Genomic DNA, 22,500 nt, shown 5'->3' on the forward strand with positions numbered 1-22,500 from the left:
TATTACTAGGAGTGAACAATATGCTTTGATGAGCTGGCATTATCAATCCATGTGAAGAACAATCGCTGTTATATGGCCTGATCTAAAGGCGGAAAGGTATATTAATATAGCTCCGATATAATCCACCTTTGAACTTCTTGAGAATTCAGAACCCGTGTCATCACTCACATTCATACAATAATTCCCTTCCCCTGGCTACCAATGACTCTTCTACGATGTGTCATGGTTATAGAAAGTGGAAGACTAGTTCCTATAATGATTAGTATTGATATTTCTGTAATAACTTCCGTATACTTTTAATTGTAACTGAAACAGGAAAAATTCTAATGAGTTATTTGCCTTTGTCTACGTAAAGTTACTGATTGTGATGATTGATCTTTCCTATTTGTTAAAAACAATATGTTCTTTACTGTGTTCACTTGTCGTTTTTATGTCAGGACTAGACTAGGAAACAAATTGCCATTGTTGTGGAATTGAGGATTTTAATGCGGCTTAAAGAAGACTGTTTTTCCGCTTTGCCAACGCTAAACAATTCTATTAAATTGCGCAGTATCTCCATTTGTGATGAGTGTTACTTAATATTCTCTAGTACCCGGTTGTTTTATTCGGCTGTGTGTTAGTCCTTTGGTATCTAATAGATTAACGACCTTACCAAAAGTTGTCAAATCAGAGCAATAAGTAGATCTTCTAGGTTAGAAAAGGTCATCTGAAGTTATAAAGCACAAAGAACAAAAAAATTAAATATAGAAAAAAATAAAATTCTATCTATATACCAAGATTTTTTTCTTACCCGTACAATGTAGGTAGCCAAGTCAAAGATACGCACCTCCTCCCACCCATTCCACCTCACTCCACCAACATTTCCTCCCTCACATCTTAGCTCCTCCCGGGTGGCGTGTCATTCCTTTATCCCGCCCACAGCCCTGGGTCAGAAGCAATGTACCAAGACACAGTATATCCACAACAAGGCTACTTCACTCAATCGGCAACCCCACCTCCCCGTCCCCTCGTGTACAACAAGAGAAGAAAGGGAGATATGCTAGGACACGTAAAACATTTAAAATGCTCTGGGAAATTAAAAGTAAGAAATCATGTTGTGGTTTACAAATTCACAGAAAAACGATATCAAACTCGACACAGCATCTAGCATTAGAAGTTGGTACTGATATCCCTTTGTATCTTTTACTAAACTTGGTTTCAGCAGGAATGAAAAAAACAAAACAAAAAACTCTTCCCTCTTACAAGGGAGATAGCCACCAAAGCACCTACCCACTCTTCATTCATCCCATAACCCTCTAACACACAATTGTTTTCACTATTATATTAGCTCTTTCTGAATGAAGGGCCATCTCTGAACCATTCCAACTGCCCAGGTCAGAAGCAAGACAGCAAAATACAGTTCATCCACTGTAAAACCCGAAAGCCGAAGCTGGTTTAACCCCACCGTTTCATTACATGGTGAACCCCTCTCCCCTCGTCCACCCACTAGAGAGGTTATGGAAGAATTCATTCATTCACAACCGCTCTCCACTTACACCTATCTCTTGTCCTTTCCCTTTCCTGGTCAACAGACATTCCTTTTTTACCCAATACCACACCTTACTCTATCAATCCATCTTATTCTCGGTCTTGCCCTCAACCTCACTCCATCCACCTCTAGCTTCCACTTTTTTTGCTAGTCTTTCTTAACTATTTTTATGAGCTCAAACCATCACAGTATTCTATGACCAATACTGTTTTCCAGCTCATTTTTCACTACCAACTCTTTGTCCCACTTTCCTATTTCTCAATCTGTCTGTAATATATAAGGAAAAATTAAATAGAATATGCAGTATGGCGCATAGTTCTTTCTGTTCACTACTATTGCACCTCAAATCTTACCCAATAGCTCATCTGGTATGGGTCTCCTTAAATTATATGAATTAGTTCTGTGTTGCTTAGGACAAAATCTCTAAAGAACATTATAGTTACAGTAGTAAAAAGATGAGTTAAGTAAGGAATCCTAAACAATTCTAGTGTGAAGTTTTACCCCCAGCATAATAAAGTCGATTTGCGTTGCCCGTTCTCTTTGAAAAGTCATCGTGTAGGTGGGCTACTTATTCTTCTTCTCTCCTCTTTTATTTCTACTATTTTTCCTTGCCTTCTACCTTTCTGCCTTCTGAATTCTATTTATTTCTCTTACTTATTACTTTTTATGCCTTTTCTTTTTTAGGAATGTCTCTTTTTGGGGCTACAGGTAGCAGGACTCCTAATCCCATCCCCCGCCCCGTTTTTTTTTTATTGCCTTTTACGACTCAAGTGGAAAGACTTGGTGGTAGCATTCTCTTCCCCCACTACATGGTAGGCAAAAAAGGAAATGAACATTCAGAGAAATGGTACAGGACAGTAACAAGGGGTTGGGGGACAGCATAACGGAGGAACAGTCGTAGTATAAAATTATCCTAATTTCTCTATGAACAGAGTTTTTCTCTATCACAGACAAAGTGATGTGTGGCTCTGGTCCATAGGGGCGCCCCATATAGACCCTAAAGTATCAACTGTATGTTACTTTGCCACAATAACATGCAGCCAATACCCCATGAGGGGACGGAGAGGGGTGTCGCCGAATTTATGAAGCAGCCTTGCTGTGTCTTGCGACACTGCTTCTGACCCAGGGCAGTGGACAGGATGCAGGGATGAACCGTATCCAGGAGGTGCCAAGATGAGAGGGAGGGAGGAGGGTGGAAGGGAGTGGAATATATAGGAAATGGAATGGGTGGGAGTGGCTTCTATGCCTTTTTCTTTTTGTCTACCACTCATGTAAGGGGGAAAAAGCCTCTGGTATATATATGTATGTACTTATTACTTCTAACAAACCGAGATAGCCTGTTTATAAACTGTCGCCATTGTTAAAAATTTCATCGGGTTTTAATCGTTAATCTCTGAAGATCTCACTCATCTGAACAAAATTGTCTGGCTATGGTAATTAAATATACATAATCCATATCATCTTTGTTTATAAAAAAAATCTGCCGTTTAAGGATAGAATTTGCAAACTTTAACCTAAAGAAAAAAAAATCAAATCAAATAATCCAATATCCGAAACTCTGCAATACGATAGATATTAACAATGAATATTCACAAGGAAACACATTGACCCCTACAAACCTAACACTTCACATAGAACCTATCATACTCAAACTCAGATCAAAGAAGTAAAGCATTCTTTTGTGCAAAAGACTTCATCCTTATAAAACGGTACTACAGCTCTACTGTTCCATCTATAAATATACAGAGCATTCTAGATATAATGGAGCAATGATGAACATAAAATATATTCCTTTTCCTTTTAGAAATGAACAATACTTTTGTCCCCCTAAAGGCATGGTTACTATGACCACCCGGATGTCATGACAAATATCACTTTTAGTAGAACCAACTATTTCGTTTATATACTGTCATTTGGTAGTCGATATGACGCGATCATATTGATGTGAATTATATGGTTGATTATTTCTTTAGCGCTGTAGTATCTGGTGTCAAATCATATGTCCGTAACCCCTGGGATATACTTTCTGGAACAGTGGGATAGATATACAAAATTGATTACTTTTATCAAGCTGCAGACAAAACCAAGAAACCTATGAGCTTATTTGAAAAAAATGATAACAAATTTAGAATGAAAAAGTGTAAAAAAAAAAATAATAATAATGATAATAATAATAATAATAATGCTGACGTCACAACAATGATACCCACTTCTGTTACAGCACTTACTATGAAGTAAGCTATTGTCAAACACCTTTATTCAGCCAAAGTAACCTAACTGTTTCCATAAAAAAAAGCCTAAACACAAAAACTAGCCGCTTCAACTTGAAGTCCAACTCATAACTGAATAAAATCTTACAGCATAAGATACATAGATATCTTAGATAGCACAGATCTAGTCTGGAAAGAGTAATCAAGACATTTTTAACTCCATCTATCTGGAGGCCTCCTCTAAGCTGAATTGAGTTGTCTGGCTTTAGCCAGAACGAAATATTTGAAAATGTCCTCAGGTTAAAGGGGATGGAGCAGACCGATTTCACCAACATAAGAGAAATTCGCCACAAGGGGTTTCCTCGTTATTGGGGACGGGTAGTTTTAGTAATAAATAGAATTATTGACAGCCGGGCTAAAACCCCTAAATTTTTGTTACTAAACTATGTTTAATTTAGGAGAACTTTAGGCACTTGATGATCAAATGACAACCTCCGTCTGAATATAATTGTCTAATGGTGACGAAGGGCAAAATTAAAACAAGGGAAGTTCTGATTTTAGTGTTATTATAAGCTCAGTGATAACAATATATATCGGATGGTATGGCTCCCCCTAAATCCCTCTCACACGCTGAAGCCCCAACTGAATATAAATGTCTAACGTTAGCCAAAAATTACTTTGAAAGGGGCAGAACCATGTCGACAGTCCAAGCCATTTGATAAATGTGACACTCCCTCCGTAAGAAGTGAAACAGAGAGGAAATAGTTAACCAAAGTAACCAAATCCTCTCGACTGCAATAATATCCATAAATGTGAATAAAACGGCCTGGTGTTTACCAAAATAGAATTAGTTAAAAGTGTGGCTATATCAAGAAGAAGACAGTCGAAATAATCGAACCCCCTCACAACTGAAACTCTCCCTTAGACTGACTTGAACAGTCTGACATCAGCTCAAAATAAAATCTGTCAGGAGCATTTCTTAGTCAAATATAATCAGTCTTCAAATATATTGATGCCAACTGAGTTGAATTCTTTTATATTAGCTAGAATAGAAGCTTTAAAATGTGGTTTTTAAAATTGAATGAGATTACTTGGCATTAGGCAATGCAAAATATTTGAAGATTATTTAAGATCTCCAGAGGTTTAAACTTTTCTGGTGAAGATATTTGGAAAAAGTCAAAATTGGAAATTTATAACTTAATAGAACGGTGAACAACCCCCCCCCCCCAATATTTCCTTTCAAGTTTTCGTTTACTCGAAGAATCTCTTCAAGAGAAAAAATAAAGCTACAGGATTAAAGATCTAAACCAACTACTTGTTCCAATCATTTGGATTAGAGCAAGGGCCAGTGATGAATAGAAGTATTTATCCTTAATTACTATATCAGTCTCGGACACGTCACGGTAAAGGCAATATTAAAAAGAACTCTTTCATGAATCATTGTTGATATATTTTCAGTAGAATATTTCTTACTGATGATATAATATATTAGTAATTTGAATTAGATAATATGAATACCCAAGTTCCATTAACCGAATAATTTCATTTACAGAGGTGTGTGTGTGTGTGTGTGTGTGTGTGTGTGTGTGTGTGTGTGTGTGTGTGTGTGTGTGTGTGTGTGTGTCTGTGTGTGTGTGTGTGTGTGTGTGTGTGTGTGTGTGTGTGTGTGTGTGTGTGTGTGTGTGTGTGTGTGTGTGTGTGTGTGTGTGTGTGTGTGTGTGTGTGTGTGTGTGTGTGTGTGTGTGTGTGTGTGTGTGTGTGTGTGTGTGTGTGTGTGTGTGTGTGTGTGTGTGTGTGTGTGCGTGTGTGTGTGTGTGTGTGCGTGTGTGTGTGTGTGTGTGTGTGTGTGTGTGTGTGTGTGTGTGCGTGTGTGTGTGTGTGTGTGTGTGTGTGTGTGTGTGTGTGTGTGTGTGTGTGTGTGTGTGTGTGTGTGTGTGTGTGTGTGTGTGTGTGTGTGTGTGTGTGTGTGTGTGTGTGTGTGTGTGCGTGTGTGCGTGTGTGTGTGTGTGTGTGTGTGTGTGTGTGTGTGTGTGTGTGTGTGTGTGTAAGTGTGAGTGTGAGTAACCTATTCACGAGTAGATGCTTTCTCCGTGCTAATTAAATCCTGTGGTTTTAGTGAAAGGAAAGTTGATCAAACGTCACAAGGGAACAGATGTCTTATTTAAACCGCTCTTAGTCCATTAAGTCTTGTGTGTCCTTGACGTGAATATATTCGCCTGCCATTTGGTAGCTCAGAATTCCCAAACAGATGCATAGCCGTGAATGGAATATAAAATGTATCACAGGCATACCCCATCTAGCATTTTCCGAATTCGGTGTTGGATGTTTACGAATTCAGTACAGAATATTTCACTCGAATCTTGATGTTCAGCGAATTTCGACGTCATGTAACTTGTGACTTTCTGTGCCGATAGCGTGATCTGAAACCCGATGGTGTTGTTTCCAGCTCAAACGAACCATATGGCTCTACAGATCGGATTGCAAAGCTGGAGCCAATGCTCTATCTTATTGTGACTTAACCTTTTCACTGATATTGACGAATGTTAAGGCTGCCATCAGGCAATTATTCTCAACAGAGGGCTTTCCTTATATGAAGGACCTATCTTATATAACTTTTCTTTGCTATAGGCACCTTAATACATTTGTTATGGCGGCCACAAGGTATTTTATTCATCTTTGTTGATGATTCTCGGCTGGTGGGATATATCTAAATGATTTGTTAAGCATATGTAAGGCAGAATCGATTTCTCTTACAAAATAGAATATAGAAATGAACACGAATGAATCTAAGTCAAAAGGTGTTCAACTGAGATTAAACACAACAAATTTACCATATGATTTTGGACTATTAGGGCAGGTAACAGTTACTGGTATCCTCTGAATGCAAGCCTGGTATATGGATTGTGGAGAGATAAAAACAACAACACTGCGTAATATATGTAATGTTCAATTGAGATTAAACTCAACAAATTTGCCATATACTTTCGGACTATTGGGGCAGGTAACAGTCACTGGTATCTTCTGAATGCAAGCCTGGTATATGGAGTTTGGAAAGAAATGAAAAAACACACACTGTATAATAAATGTAATATGTGTTATATTATGTAATATACATAATATTACATACTGTACGTAATCATGTTGATACACCTTTTAATACCATGGGGATGTCATGGAGATGAATAGAATATTCTGGGAAAAACAGGAAAATGGAGAAGTCACTCTCGGTAAGAAGAAGTTAACCAGGAAAGTTTAACTCCTTTACTAACGAGGGAGTGGCAAGAATGTGAATAGCATCTAGAGGGAACCAAAATAAAACGAAAAGAACGATCCAGTGCGTGATTTTCTCTCACATTGCATGATTTGCATATACACACTTTTAGCGCATCCACTGTAGAAAGAGATTTCCTCCACTGAATGAAATTGCCTGATGGTGGCGGCTTGAACGAAGAAATGGAGTCGTATAACGCAGCTAAATGGTTTACCAAGATGGGACTGATACAGGTTTAAATCTTTGGTTATGGAAGCGGGTTTCCATCATGGGAAGGAAATATCTTGGTTGCAGTTGAACTAATTGCTGAAGTGGTAAAACACTGAGATACGCCCTTTTCCCTTTCAAACCCTTTCGATTTTTTTTTTCAATATCTTTAGTCTGTGGCACTCTCTAATCTCATGAAAAACCATACGTTAGATCGCTGGCCAAGATATTTCACAGTATCACCGCACGTTCTGGATATAGTAAAAGAACTTGAAACACAAGAAAACAATTAAAATCTGACATTTTACACATATCTGGTAAAAAAGAAATCCGTTGCTCGGCGTTGCAGACGCCAATGTTTTTGACAAACTGGAACATGACAGCTTTTGCTGTGCGATCTAACGACTAATTACTGGAATATTTCGTTCAATAACTCGGACATGACTGTAATAACTAGACTTGCCTCATGTGTACTCTCCGTCCCCTTAGGAATCTTTATAAGAAGTTCAGCCTCTTTCTCCGCAATATTACGTCTCCTCTCTGTCTGCCTGTTTTTCTATCTGTCTATTTGTCGGTCTCTCTAACTGTGTGTGTGTGTGTGTGTGTGTGTGTGTGTGTGTGTGTGTGTGTGTATACATACATACATACATACATACATACATACATACATACATACATACATACATACATACATACATACATACATACATACATACATACATACATACATACATACATACATACATACATACATACATACTGTCTGTCTATCTGTCTGTCAGTCTGTCTGTCTGTCTGTCTGTCTGTCTGTCTGTCTGTTTTTCATTCTTTATGTCTTCCTTTTTTTCTTCCTTCCTTCCTTTCTTTCTTTTTTTTTCTTTCTCTTTTTCTTTCTTTCCCTCTCTCTCTATTAGGGTTTTATAGATGTTTTTAAAATATTTATAATGACAGTGTCCTGAACATAAAAGATATACCCGAGCTGAATAGTTACTTGCTCTACACTTGAACTGTTTACTGCATCCTTGAATTCCTATAACCTTCATTCTGTGACGAAAGGAGATGTCCATATCAGATTCATAGGCTTTTGAAAGGACTAAAGCTGTTTTAAAGTGCTCATGAGTTGTCATGAAGCCATAAACGATGGCACGCTACTGGAATTGTGAAATATTGAAGCTTCGTACCCATAGACAATTGTAAATAAATAAATAAGTAATTAAATAATCTTATATTTTGAGTGTAGGAAGTTCCCCTTGGTCGAATGAAATGGCCTGTTGGCAGTTAAAGTAAATTTATATACTCTCAAGATTTCGTTTTCTGCTGAATTTCCTCCTTACGAATGAGAGACACTGAAACAATATCCAAATGCTGTAGGCGACTGCCATTTGTTAGTTTTGTCTAAACTCAAGGAATATGTAACTGTTTTGTTAGAGGATAAGAGTTTGCACACCCAATCTTTTAACTTTTACTTATTGGTGAAAAAGGGAGTTGAGTCACTTAACCCATTCAACTCCGATGACAAGATGTCTTGTCATTTGGTCAAATAAAAAAAAATCATAAAACACCAAAATGTTTGATCAAACACCAGAAAAATATGACGTCAATCCTCGCTTCGCTCGCAGCGAAGCGAGGACTGACGTCATATTTTTCTGGTGTTTGATCAAACATTTTGGTGTTTTATGATTTTTTTTTTATTTGACCAAATGACAAGACATCTTGTCATCGGAGTTGAATGGGTTAAATCCGATGGCTATTAGCTGTTATCTATAACTGAATAAATCACTCAGCGACATCCAGAATGAAAATATGAGAAGGTTATTTAAACTCTATCACAGTTAGAATTACCTGTTCACTTATTCTTGCTATATGGCTACTATTTCTTCTATAGGAAAACAGATTACAAAGTACCAGAGCCCAGCTATAGCATATGCCAAGTATCTTAAGTACTCCGTAAATAGCATTCTGACTGGCGCTAGGGAAAATTATCAAGCTAATGAAAAATTCATGGCAGTCAGTGTCAGTAGCGCAAGTGAAGATTCTGTTGAAGGTAACAAGATGAGAATTCTTATGTCAGATGACCTCTGAATGGAAAAGTCAAAACTCTATATCAATTATTCTAATCAATCTGATGCATATTTAACATTCATGATTATATATTTATTTATACATCTGAGGGGAAGCCACCAGACTTAATGAGTTCAAACTATCTCGACATATTAAATATCTTAAATCAATGACATACTTGAGGTTATTCTCTTTGAACAATAACACACGACTTTGTTCTACTAGGGTTATGTGTCTAAAAGAAACTGGAGCTTAGGTAATTACGATTTAGTCAATGGAGGCGTTCACATATAACCACGCAGTTTTTCCTTGACTAAGCGGAACCAACGCGGTTCAAGCCATTAGTGTGGACAGGGCCTTACATTTCCAGCATTGTTCACGAAAATCCCATTCCCTTATGCTGCATGGACTATTGTGAATGTCCGAACCTGACCATGATATATCGGAGTTATGCAAATATATATTTCATTCCTGATTATGAAATATTTTTCTTGTTATGAAATTATATCAGGTTCACAATTTGTGCTAATTCAGAAGCAATAATTTATGTATTTGCATAATGGTGAAATATCTCAGGTCAGTGTTCTTGTGTACGTAGTATAAACAATAATAAATCTATATTTAATCAGGATTGGTTATGAATAGCGCTTACAGCTGGTCTTATCCCTCTGAATGTACATCTGGAATACTACGCAGAAGATACTGTTCAGTAATTTATATTGTGTCTCTCTAAGCATTGTAAGTTATGAAGTCAGATGTTTGGGTCTATCCCTGTAGCTAGCTACATTTTTAATACAACACTACAGTACCGTTGAAAACACGTTTGATGAAGAAATACAACTCAAACGAGAATTCCTTAGTAAATATTTCCTCTGTAAAGAAGGATATAAAGCAAGCATAAAAAACAATAGAGCAACATTAAATAGAAGCCTATTTAGAGTAAATTCTATAGCACAAAAATACTTTTTTCGAATAGATATTTTTTGTATAATATAATATTATCTAAAGTACATCCAATATTTATAAAACTACGCAATACAATATTCTTTAGCGCCATTTCGATCATACAACCAGCTACCACTATTTTATCTTAATGACACATTCATGTCATACTTAATAATCGGATTCAGCCATTTTAAGGACTGATAGTCTTTATATGCTTGGTTTATATACACAAGAAGTGTATAACATAAAAAACACTATTAAATATTAATACGAAAACTGAGGTTGAAAATAAAATGCCATGTACAAAAATAATTCCCTGTTTGGGAAGGCTACTAACGCATGGTGGCAAATCAGGCAGGTATTAAGTTAAACGTCTACAGATGTCCTTGATGGGTGTCGAATAGAAACGACATCTCAATGTGCTTCGTCTATCTGTTTGTGTTTACTTCTCTGTCTGCTTGTTGGTCGGTTTGTTTGTGTCTACTTGTCTATTTCCTAGTAGGTCTGTCTGTTTGTTTTCTGTCTATCTGTTTGAACTTTCTATCTGAACTGTCTGCCTGTCTCCTCTCTCTCCCCTTCTCTCTCCATAGCCTATTCTCTCTCTCTCTCTCTCTCTCTCTCTCTCTCTCTCTCTCTCTCTCTCTCTCTCTCTCTCTCTCTCTCTCTCTCTCTCTCTCTCTCTCTCTCTCTCTTAAGAACATAAGAAAGAAGGAGACTGCAAGAGACTATAAGGCCTACTCTAGGCAGTTTTATGTCCATCACTACCTATCATTCCCATCCATAAAGTTACCTAAGCTTCTCTTAAAACAGCTGATAGTTTCAGCGCTCACTGCGTGGTTACTAAGTCTATTCCATTCGTTGACCACTCCACTGGTAAACTAGTTCTTGTCTATTTCATTCTTAAATCTAAATTTGTCCAGTTCAATTCCATTACTGCGAGTATTCCCCTGTTGTCTTAATATGATGACCTTGTCTGCATCATCCTTGTTAAAGCCCTTGGTTCACTTGAACATCTCCATTAGATCACCCCAGACTCTGCATGTTTTTAGAGAGTGTATATTAAGATGCCTAAGCCTGCCCTCATAAGGTAAATTACCAAGTCCATGCTTTAATTTTTTGTATTTTGTGTTTCGTACGAGACTTGGAAATTTAATTAATTGCCTCTGCCCTTCCAAGAAATCTACTTTTCGAAAGCTTGAGATAAAGAGAGAGAGAGAGAGAGAGAGAGAGAGAGAGAGAGAGAGAGAGAGAGAGAGAGAGAGAGAGAGAGAGAGAGAGAGAGAGAGAGAGAGAGAGAGAGAGAAAATACTAACACTTATGCCGTCGTTTTAACAGCGTATACATTAGAGAGAATCTGCCACGCTTTGATAATATAAATATACATACATACATAGATACATACATGCATACATACATACATACATACATTCATACATACATACATACATACATACATACATACATACATACATACATACATACATACATACATACATACATACATACATACATACATACATATTTACATACATACATACATACATACATACATACATACATACATACATACATACATACATACATACAGACATACATACATACAGACATACATACATACATACATACATACATACATACATACATACATACATACACACATACATATGCATTATATATATATATATATATATATATATATATATATACATATAGATATATATATATATACTGTATATATATATATATATATATATATTCATGTACAAATATATATATATATATTTGTATATATAGATATGCATATATAATATATATATATATATATATATATATATATATATAAATATATATATGTATATACATATATATATATATATATATGAATATATATACATATATGTCTATATATATACATATATATATATGTATATATACATATATAAATGTATATATATATATACTTATATATGTGTATATGTACATATATATAAACATATATATATATATATATATATATATATACATACATATATATATATATATATATATATAGCCTACTTGCTACCTTCCACCCACCACCACCCCTTCCATGACCAGCCAGACCAGAAATTTCGCAACGGTTAGGCTCGGACCCGCCTAACTTACCTACTGCCTTCCACCCGCCTCCACCTTCTTCCACCCACGACTAGGAACATCACATCGGCTTAGCTACTCGCTCGTCCCTGGTCGAGCGAGCCTTTCCGCGTCGTCCAAACTCTATCCACCTCAACCTACCAACCTCCACCCACCACCACCCCTGGCTCGAGTGCCAACAGAAAATTGCGAACCCAACAATATTTACGGTCAACATCATCAGCTACAGTATATCGTCAGTTTTCAGCTAACCACGGTGCTACCCAGACTTCAGCTATCGTCATGTAACGTACCCATTTCCCAATTTTTTACACATGTTAACACATTTAATATAGATAGTATGTCACAAACAAACCAATAAGTGTATACAAATATCCAACATAACAAACACATAAAGTGATCACATAACTCACTAACAATTCTTCAAATCAGCCTGGCATCCAACAAATTCTCCAATCCATTTAGATTTACCAAAAATAATGGTACGTATCAATCAACAGCTACTACAAACAAATACTTACTACCAATACCATATATAGAATATCAGACACTATATGAACATATCAAACCTCAGATATATAGATATATAGAACTCAATGATTATATAACAAAGCATCCCCCAGTGTATTTTGACATAATATACTAACGAAATATGTTTTCAAGCTCATTCTATATAAACATCAGCACAATACGCCTCGCAATTACAAGCTACATTAAACAAAACAAATCCCAGTGCAATTTTGACAATAGACTTACGAGATATTTCTTCAATCTCATTTTATATAAATATCAATTGCAAGCTACAGTATCACCTCTACCGTCATGTTCTCAAATAATTAACCAATACATATATATATATATATATATATATATATATATATATATATGTATATATATATATATATATATATATATATATGTGTGTGTGTGTGTGTGTGTGTGTGTGTGTGTGTGTGTGTGTGTGTGTGTGTGTGTGTGTGTGTGTGTGTGTGTGTGTATAACAATTTAATATCACATTAATCTTAGACGAAAATCAGACTAATTTACACCCAAACAAAAATACTCACCACAACATGCCCCAACGACAGCTCCCATCCCGAGGAAATCTCAATGGTAGTTCCCCAAAGCCAAATAGATTCAATAAGATAAGCCAAGAAAACACAACGACAAATCCCACAATGAACAAAACCAATACCTAAAACCATGCCATTACAGTACAATTATTCTTCCTTTAGACGTAAAGACCTCATGCGTTTCGACAAGTTACAAGGCCCTCACGATCACTAACCAAAACTCTTTCCCACTATATGTAAAAATACTTCTCCACTTCCTTCCGACCGCGACGCCCCGGAATAACACAGAATTATACCAAACTCAAAACTATACTAACCCCATCTATTACCAATAAAATATAACCATCTCCAATACATTTTTCGATACTCAACGTGCAAAATATTATCACTTTACAAACTCAACTGTAAAACGATATGGCTCAGACAAACCCAACTAAGATAAACAATTCATACAAATTTCAGGAAAGACATATGTTCAAACCTCCCACTCAAAGACGACCACTAATCAATCATTTCATTCCATAGCCTAAACCCATACATATAATATATACCTCCATCTTAATTTTATATATTTTTCAAATGTTAAATGCTTTGAACGAACAACAAAACCCACAGATCTCCATAATCTATGCACAAGAGTGAAGATAAGAACAGCAACATCATTTACATAAATATATATTTATCACTTTTTTTTTTTTTTGCCAATAATAATTTACAGACCTTGACATAACGGAACAAAATGGATAGATAAAGTAAAGAGTCCAATGAAATTATGCAACTTCTTACAATAATAACCAAAAGACATAAATCCCATACTCCTACACTATAATCCTACCTGTCAACGGATATATCTCCATGTCCATTTACCAGTAATATCTAGCTTTACACATATTAACACATTCTCGTAAGAAAAAGAAATGTCATGTCTTCAGTAAAGTTATGCCTCTAGTTCAAATGTACCCAAATCTAAACTACACATATCTCATAAATAAGAGATCACCGAACTAAAGTGACAGCATTCTCATTGAACAGAAAAAGAATGTAATCATTGCAAGTGCAAAATCATTCTCATTGGAAAGAGAGTGTACATGCAAGTAAATATATTTTTACCTTGTTTTATTGAACACATCTAATATATGATAATATACGTAAACCCCCATTTTTACTCATTCAAATCAATTTTACAAGTCAATGTCTCCCACAAGCAACTTGACAAATTATCATCTCTTCACATTTCTTTGGCAATTTTGTATGCCAAACCCCCACTGTCACGACCTTAACCGAAGGTAGGTGGACGTACCTTAAAAGGTCAGAGATGCAATGTAACCGTTACTAACCATCACCAACCAAGCACGTGATCTACACACACGCAACATAGTACTCGCCTTTGGCAAGACCTATAATCTTGCAGACTTCACAGATTTCCCCTTCTGACTAAACACCTAAGATCATAACAGGATACTCCCAGTGTCACCACACGAAATGCCTAATGTCATCAAACAGACCCATTGGACCCTTCTTATACCTACTCCAATTACATTACCATAGCGTAATGTACTCGTATATACACCCTATCTAGCCACACCCACCAACCATACAACAAACCCCTATATAACAGAACTAACACGTCTCTCATACGGCAACCCACTAACACAATTTATTATCGGACTGTCTGTGCCGCTGACTGCCAGGACTACCCAGGTTACGAAACTGGCAGAGGAGACTCACCAGGTCACGTACCTGGCAGGAGTGCCAAAGTCAAGACCCGGCACGAGTAGTGTTAGGTGAAGGATCTAATTGTATATCCTGTAATCGCCAGATCATATTCTAGAACGAAGAAATCACCATCAAGGTATAACTATAGAAGAGATCAGAAAAAGAATAGCTTCTCACACAATGTGCTGGATATATGGAATAACTTAGATAAAGAAACAGAGTGTGCAAATACTATTCAAGGGGTCACTACGAGCATAGCTCCCTTCCCATATAATAGAACTAGATAAACACACACACACACACACACACACACACACACACACACACACACACACACACACACACACACACACACACACACACACACACACACACACACACACACACACACACACACACACACACACACACACACACACACACACACACACACACACACACACACACACACACACACACACACACACACACACGCACGCACGCACACACACACACACACACACACACACACACACACACACACACACATACACACATACACACACACACACACACACACATACACACACACACACACACACACACACACACACACACACACACACACACACACACACACACACACACACACACACACACATATATATATATATATATATATATATATATATATATATATATATGTATATGTATATATGTCATACCAAGTAGACACGTGCAAAATAGACGCGTCCCTGAACGACGCTTCCTATATAGTCACGTTCCAGTTAGACGAAATTTATAAATAATATTTATTGTTATATTAGTTACTAGTATACAGTATCTGTGACGCATCTATCTGAACCGTAGCCATTGTGATAGACGTATAGATTAAACAGAAGCTCAGGCTGTTGATAAGTGTAGGAGAAAGAAATTATATGGCCGAGTTTTAGATTACCATGATTATACAGGGATATTTCACTAAACCACATTAGTGATCATGCTACTGCTAAGGTATATATTCGACCTTTAAATGTTGGCTCTTCAGTTTTGTTCTTAGGAATTAATTATAATTTTTATAACAATAAGATTTGCCATTTTGGAACCTGGAATTGAACAAGGCCAGGCGATTTGATTCATTTTAGAATCGGTTTGGGAAGAAAAGGCGTCTCACTTGATACACTCGTCATGAAAGAAAGAGGAGAATCTTCTAAGCCCTTTTCTACCCTCTTGAAGAAAGAATTTGAAGTGTTTGCCTTCGATTTAAATTCTTCATAGATAATAAAACGTTTATAAAAAGCCAAGAGCATCCAATTGGAACGAAAGAAAATATCACGTGACTGTAGTATTATTTCAATGAATAATTTTTTTTTTCATACGTACAGTTTTAATGAGTATCGTGATTAAATAAATTACAAAAGTACACCTCTTGTTCATTGATATCCTGCCGGCAGTCTCATTTATAAACTGGATAGCTCTTGTGCTCGTCAAGTGTTAAGCATACATTGAAGAATAAACACAAACAGGGAGAGAAGCGAACACTAGGAAGCGCTTCGTAGGGTCAAGAGACAGCACCATTTCCTGTGCGCTCGGATAACCATAAGGTGGCTGTCAACTACAGCCGTTAGCAATTGAACCCCGGTTCGACTTAGTCACTAAGAGGGAATACAACTGCAAATTATCTCAGTGTAATGATTCATGCTTCTATTCCAAGAAAGAAAATTATCCACAATTGATTCTTCATAGGACTCACCTCAATGTAGCCTTTAATTCTTTCGGTTTTTGTGGGTATTCTGAACTGAATAAAACTAACTGGATCAAAATGATTACTCGAACCTATTTCAGACAGATTTTGTAACCCTTTTTGCTATATGAGTTTCTCATAGCTGAATAAATGTGATTAACATTAGTGAAAAGAAACTCTTAAGCTCAGACAGGATCGAACGGAATAAGAAACTCATTATACCACTTTCACGCCGTGAGAAACGAGAAACCAGTGTTGGGAAAGGCATTTTCAGTTGCCACAATTCTTTTTTTTTTCGACGTTGGGTTGCTTTTTCGCTTGGCTAGGGCTGTCGGGAACCGACACAGCAGGCTGCAGTGGGTCCCAAGACTCGAACTCATGACCACCTACTCATGTGTTTAAGACTGTATCCACTATTACAAGGGATTATATGTAAAAGAGGCAAACTTAATTTGTTAAGACTCCCAAGTGCGACTCTTTGCCACAGGTGGGGAAATACCATTTTGGTAAGATCTTAACGTCTGGTATTAAAGTCTGACTCGGTTAACCGTCAGTGCCAGATGACATTATTCCTTTAGATACAAGTGGCAACACCTCGACAGCAAAGAGGCTATGGACTATCTCTATCGACACTTTCATAAAGTTGACACCAAACCCCTCCTATTCTCGTTGCTTTAGGTCCATTTTGTTATTTTCCTCGGCTTCCCTTTGGCACTGAAGTGAATACTATTACATCAATCAAGCAATCGTAAATTTCCAATAGCAATAATGCTATGAAAAGTATTCTTGTATCATTGGCAAATGAGACCTAAGTACACCAGGGAAAACTATTGTAAGAGAAACATCAGAATAAAAGTTACTCGTCCAGAAATAGTCTTCAAATACTTAATGACAAAGAAAGACAGAGACAACTCTGATGTCATGCCCTGTAATGGTTTCTCAAAGATGGAAGAGAAAGAGAGTAAGAACTTGACAAATGACGGAGAGAATAAATTGTGTGAAAGGGGAGAAGAAAAGTGGAGAAAGATAGAGATAGACAGACAGAGAGAGAGAGGGGGAAAGAGAGAGAGAGATATAGAGAGAAAGAGAGAGAGAGAGAGAGGGGGGGCGGTGAGAGAAAGAGAGAGTAGAAAATTTCTCTTACATTATTATGTGTAGAAGGTCTGGGACAAAAGTAGTGTTTATTTACGTATTGGGTCACAGTAGGGCCAATACTTAGGTCATTTTCAATAGACGTGATCTTAACTTACCAAAAAGGGACGGGGAACCTCCTTGATTTAAAAAGGCTTCTCATTTTACACTTTTTTAGAAACTTTAAAAATAAAATATTTCATAGCCAGACACAGAGAATTTTTTTTTTCTATGTCTCAAACAACCAACAAAGGACTTAGTGTATACAACAAAAGATTCACGAACCACCGTTCTACAAAGACTGTAGAGGCAAATATTTAAACTCAGAACAAATTCTTAAAATGTGAAATATAGTATCTTGATGAGAAGACCTCCAGACGAGGTTACTGTCAACAAGAAAATCTTGAGACTTGAGACGTGAGAAAAATTAGGAAACATAAACAAATCATCCTGGCGCTACATCGTCCCATAAATTGTCCCTTGTTCTTTTACCTTAATATTTTTCAACTGCTTTATAATTCCCTTTAAGTGACAAAAGAATATAGAAAATTATGGGTCAGAGGTAAAGTTGTAGATTTTTTATTATCATTTTACTACTGATTCGATTAGATGAAAAACTCTTTGACCCAACGAAATATCTTACATAGATTATTTAATTTCCTTCTTTTCAACCAAGTTGATTGATGATTTTGTGGTGCCTAATGCCAGAATATTTAGGTAAATCAATGATTAAAAATCTGTTCTTATTAGTCTCTTCCAGCCTGCTTGTTCTGGAATTGTCAAATGACTTTATTCATCTTTAGAAAACCATTTCCTTCTAAAAGATTTAACAAGAGAATTATTCAGACGAGGGTCATACCCATGAATAAAAGAGTTATACATTTTGTCTTATTTTACTAGTTGGTCGTTTATTTTCTCTACTACCAGGAAATTTTATTCAGCAGAGGGAAGCCGACTTGCTAGGAAAAAGGTTAGAAATTATCTCAAGCTTATGTTGATTACAATTTTCAATGACTTTTACAACTTTAGTTGTTTATCTTAGCGCCAGCCTGCCAATTCTATTTGGGTGAGGAAAATTTGTTGTGCGTCGAAATGTTAAGACTGAAGACTGCCTCTGAATATTTTGAATGTGGTTACACATTTTATGATTCTCTTTGGACAGACGCAAGGCGTTTTCATCGAAATAAAAGTTTGCACCTCGGCTTAAAATGTCATTTTTTTTTTCAAAACGTGTAGCCCCAACCGCTAAATGAAATCGCAATACGTTAAAACAAAAACAAAAACAAAAAACACGAGGTATACTTATGTAGTACTATGCTTAAACGAACTACATTTACATTTGAAGGTCGAGAGTATAGTTTTGGACTTACTTCATCATCAGCACTACATAAAATCAAATCTATGAAGTACGACAATGTACTGAGGAAGCAAATGATTATTCTCACTTAAAAAAGTAACTGACTTTAAACTCTTTCAAGGCCTTATGATCTCTTGCAGTCTCCTTTATTCTTATCTTATGTTCATATGAATAAAGGAGAGTAGAGCCAGATACCAACTAGACGCTGGGCAGCATAAAAGAAAAATGAGAGAAGGCAGAGAAGGGGTAAACACCATCTATATCAAAGTGGTTTATATACTTTAGGACTAATGAAGCTTTGGTTTAAAAATAAATCCCAAAAACTAAGCTCTTTGGTGTACGTATGGACAAGATGTTGTTTTATTCCTATGTGATGTGGCTCCTTGACCTAAGATATTAACCGAGTTTCAGTGAAAAGAGTTTACTACAAATCTAGAGCATACCGCTACAGTGGAGGCGTTCACGGAGATTATATTGCTTTAGAGCGATGTACTCTAAGCTGAATGAAATGGTCTGAAGTTAGCCAAAACAAAACCTGTGTAGTAAGTCACCGTAAAAGAGGACTTAAAATTAGGAAAATAAATATGCCAGCGAAAACTTGATGATGAGCGAAGAAAAATAAAAAGAACAATGTGTTGTTAGTCAAGCTACTTTCTTAATCTTGTATAGAGATATGGGCTATCTAATTTTACTTTTACCTTTTTTTTAGAAAACTCATTTCCCAAAGTAGCTGGCAACTGTCCCTTGATTAGCATATACATTATGACATATGAGACAAATTAGTTTTGTTTTATCGGGCCATGAAGTCCAAACAGAACGCTAAGAACAGAACAAAGTTCAGTTTTAGACTAAAAAGTGGAGAAGAAAAGACGAATTCATTTTAACATTATGAGCCTCCTATTCATAGAATTAGCACTCAATGAACATTTGCATAGAAATTTCAATAACGACATCACCAGCTCAGGTTTAGGAAATTTAACCACTCTACACTTATTTTGAATACGAGTGCGTTACCCAAATAGCATTAAGTCACCTAGTAACAATATAAATAGATGCATATCAGTAACGCAAGTGTTAGTCTAATAAAAAAATGATTCATCCTTAGCAATTTCGCAGAGCTGAATAAATCACTCAGCGGCAGGAAGGAGATGACTCGAATGAGCCAAAGGAAGGAACTGGAGTGTGTTTTCACGCGCAGCCCTCAAGAGGAAGAAATAGTTTTTATAAAATAAAAGAATAAATAAAGGAGACAGAGACACAACTCTATAAGAAATTTATTTGGGTTGACAGAAATCCAATGCATTCGTAATACTGGAAAAGAAAACGAGGAATAGAAAGATGGAGAGAGAAATTGAGAAATAAAAATAAAAAAAGTACGGAGAATGAAATAAAGAGAGAACTAGACACAGACAGAGAAATAACAAGGGGAGAAAACGAGATAGAGAGAGAGAGAGTGAAAGAAATAGAGACAGGTACATAAAGAGATAGTTAAATATGGTTAAATAGATAGATAGATAGAAAGATAGATAGATAGATAGATAGATAGATAGATAGATAGATAGATAGATAGATAGATAGATAGATAGATAGATAGATAGATAGATAGATAGATAGATAGATAGATAGATAGATAGATAGATGGATAGATAGATAGGTGGAAGGTGGCAAGGGACGCAGAATAAAGCAGGAGTGAATATTCTCTAACGTTTCGACGGATGTCTTCTTCAGAGGGACTACGTAGTCTCTCTGAGGTAGACATCCGTCGAAACTTTAGAGAATATTCACTCCTGCTTTATCCTGCGTCCCTTGCCACCTTCTACTCATCTATCTCTACTTTATACTACAAAGATAGATAGATAGACAGATAGATAGATAGATAGATATAGAAATATAGATATGTGTATATATATATATATATATATATATATATATATATATTTTATACATGGGGTACAGATGAGAGTAAAAGGCAAGAGATAGGTATTATGTTTTTGAGAAGAAAGATGTGTTGGCAATGAGTGAAATTAAGTTGAAAGGGAGGGGCAAGTTTGTGTTTGGGAATATAGTTAGAAGGGTCTCAGGAGTGAAGAGAGAACGAAGGAGAGAAAGGGTGGCTATACTAGTAAGTGAAGAGATAGGTAAACGTGTGGTGGAGAGGAAGAAGGTTTCTTTAAGGTTAATGTGGATGAAGGTGAAACTGGAAAGAGAGATGTGGTTTTTTGTTAGTGGATATGGGCCTGGTAGTGAGAAGAGTGTAAAAGAAAAGGAGTCTTTTGGGATAGATTTAAATGAGAGCATAGAGGGTTTAGGGAGAAATGTCAATGTAGTGGTGTTGGAAGACCTTAATACTAGGGTAAAAATATATATAACCAATAGATTAAGTGGTTGCAAAGTGTGGAGCTCCAGGAAAAATCGTAGTGGAGAGTTCATGGTGGAGACGTGTCTGGAAAGAGTTGATGGTAGGAAATACAGTGTTTAGGAAGAAAGTCAAGCATAAATACAGATGGGAGAGGGTGGTGGATGGAAGGATGGTAGAAAGGGCGAATGGTAGGAAGAGTTAAGAATGTACATGTTCTAATGGAAAAGATTAAGGGAATATCAGATCATTTATTGGTGGAAGGTAAGTTGAAAGTGTAGCATAGATGTAGAAAGAGGAAAAGGACAGAAAGGAGGGAGGTACTTAAAGTAAACTGCTTAAATGAGAAAGAAAAGGAAAAGGAGTACAAGAAGAAGCTGAGAGAGGAGTGGGAGGGAGTGAAAGATAGAGTAGAACTAGAAGTGGAAGAAAATGAAGATGGTTCAAGGAGGGAGTCACAGCGTGTGCAAAGATGGTGTGTGGAACAAGAAGGGCGAGAGGAAATAGAAGGAAAGGTAGTGAGTGGTGGGATGAGGAAGCAAAGACGATTGTAGAAGAAAAGAAACGAGCATTCATAGATTTGTCACAAAATGAGAAGAGAGAATCATATGAGAGCTACAAAGAAAAGATAAGAGAAGTAAAACAAAGAAGAGAGCAGATGTGAAATGGAGTAGGAGTGTGACAATTTTTTTTTTCTAAGTAACAAAAAGGTATTTTAGAAAAAAAATAAGAGAGGAACAGGGGGCGAATCAAGTAGAGAAGAAAAGGCAGAGGGTGCATATGGAAAGG

This window comes from Oratosquilla oratoria, chromosome 39 (assembly GCF_046742065.1).
Source record: "Oratosquilla oratoria isolate Oo_2021 chromosome 39, ASM4674206v1, whole genome shotgun sequence".
Lineage (NCBI taxonomy): Eukaryota > Metazoa > Arthropoda > Malacostraca > Stomatopoda > Squillidae > Oratosquilla > Oratosquilla oratoria.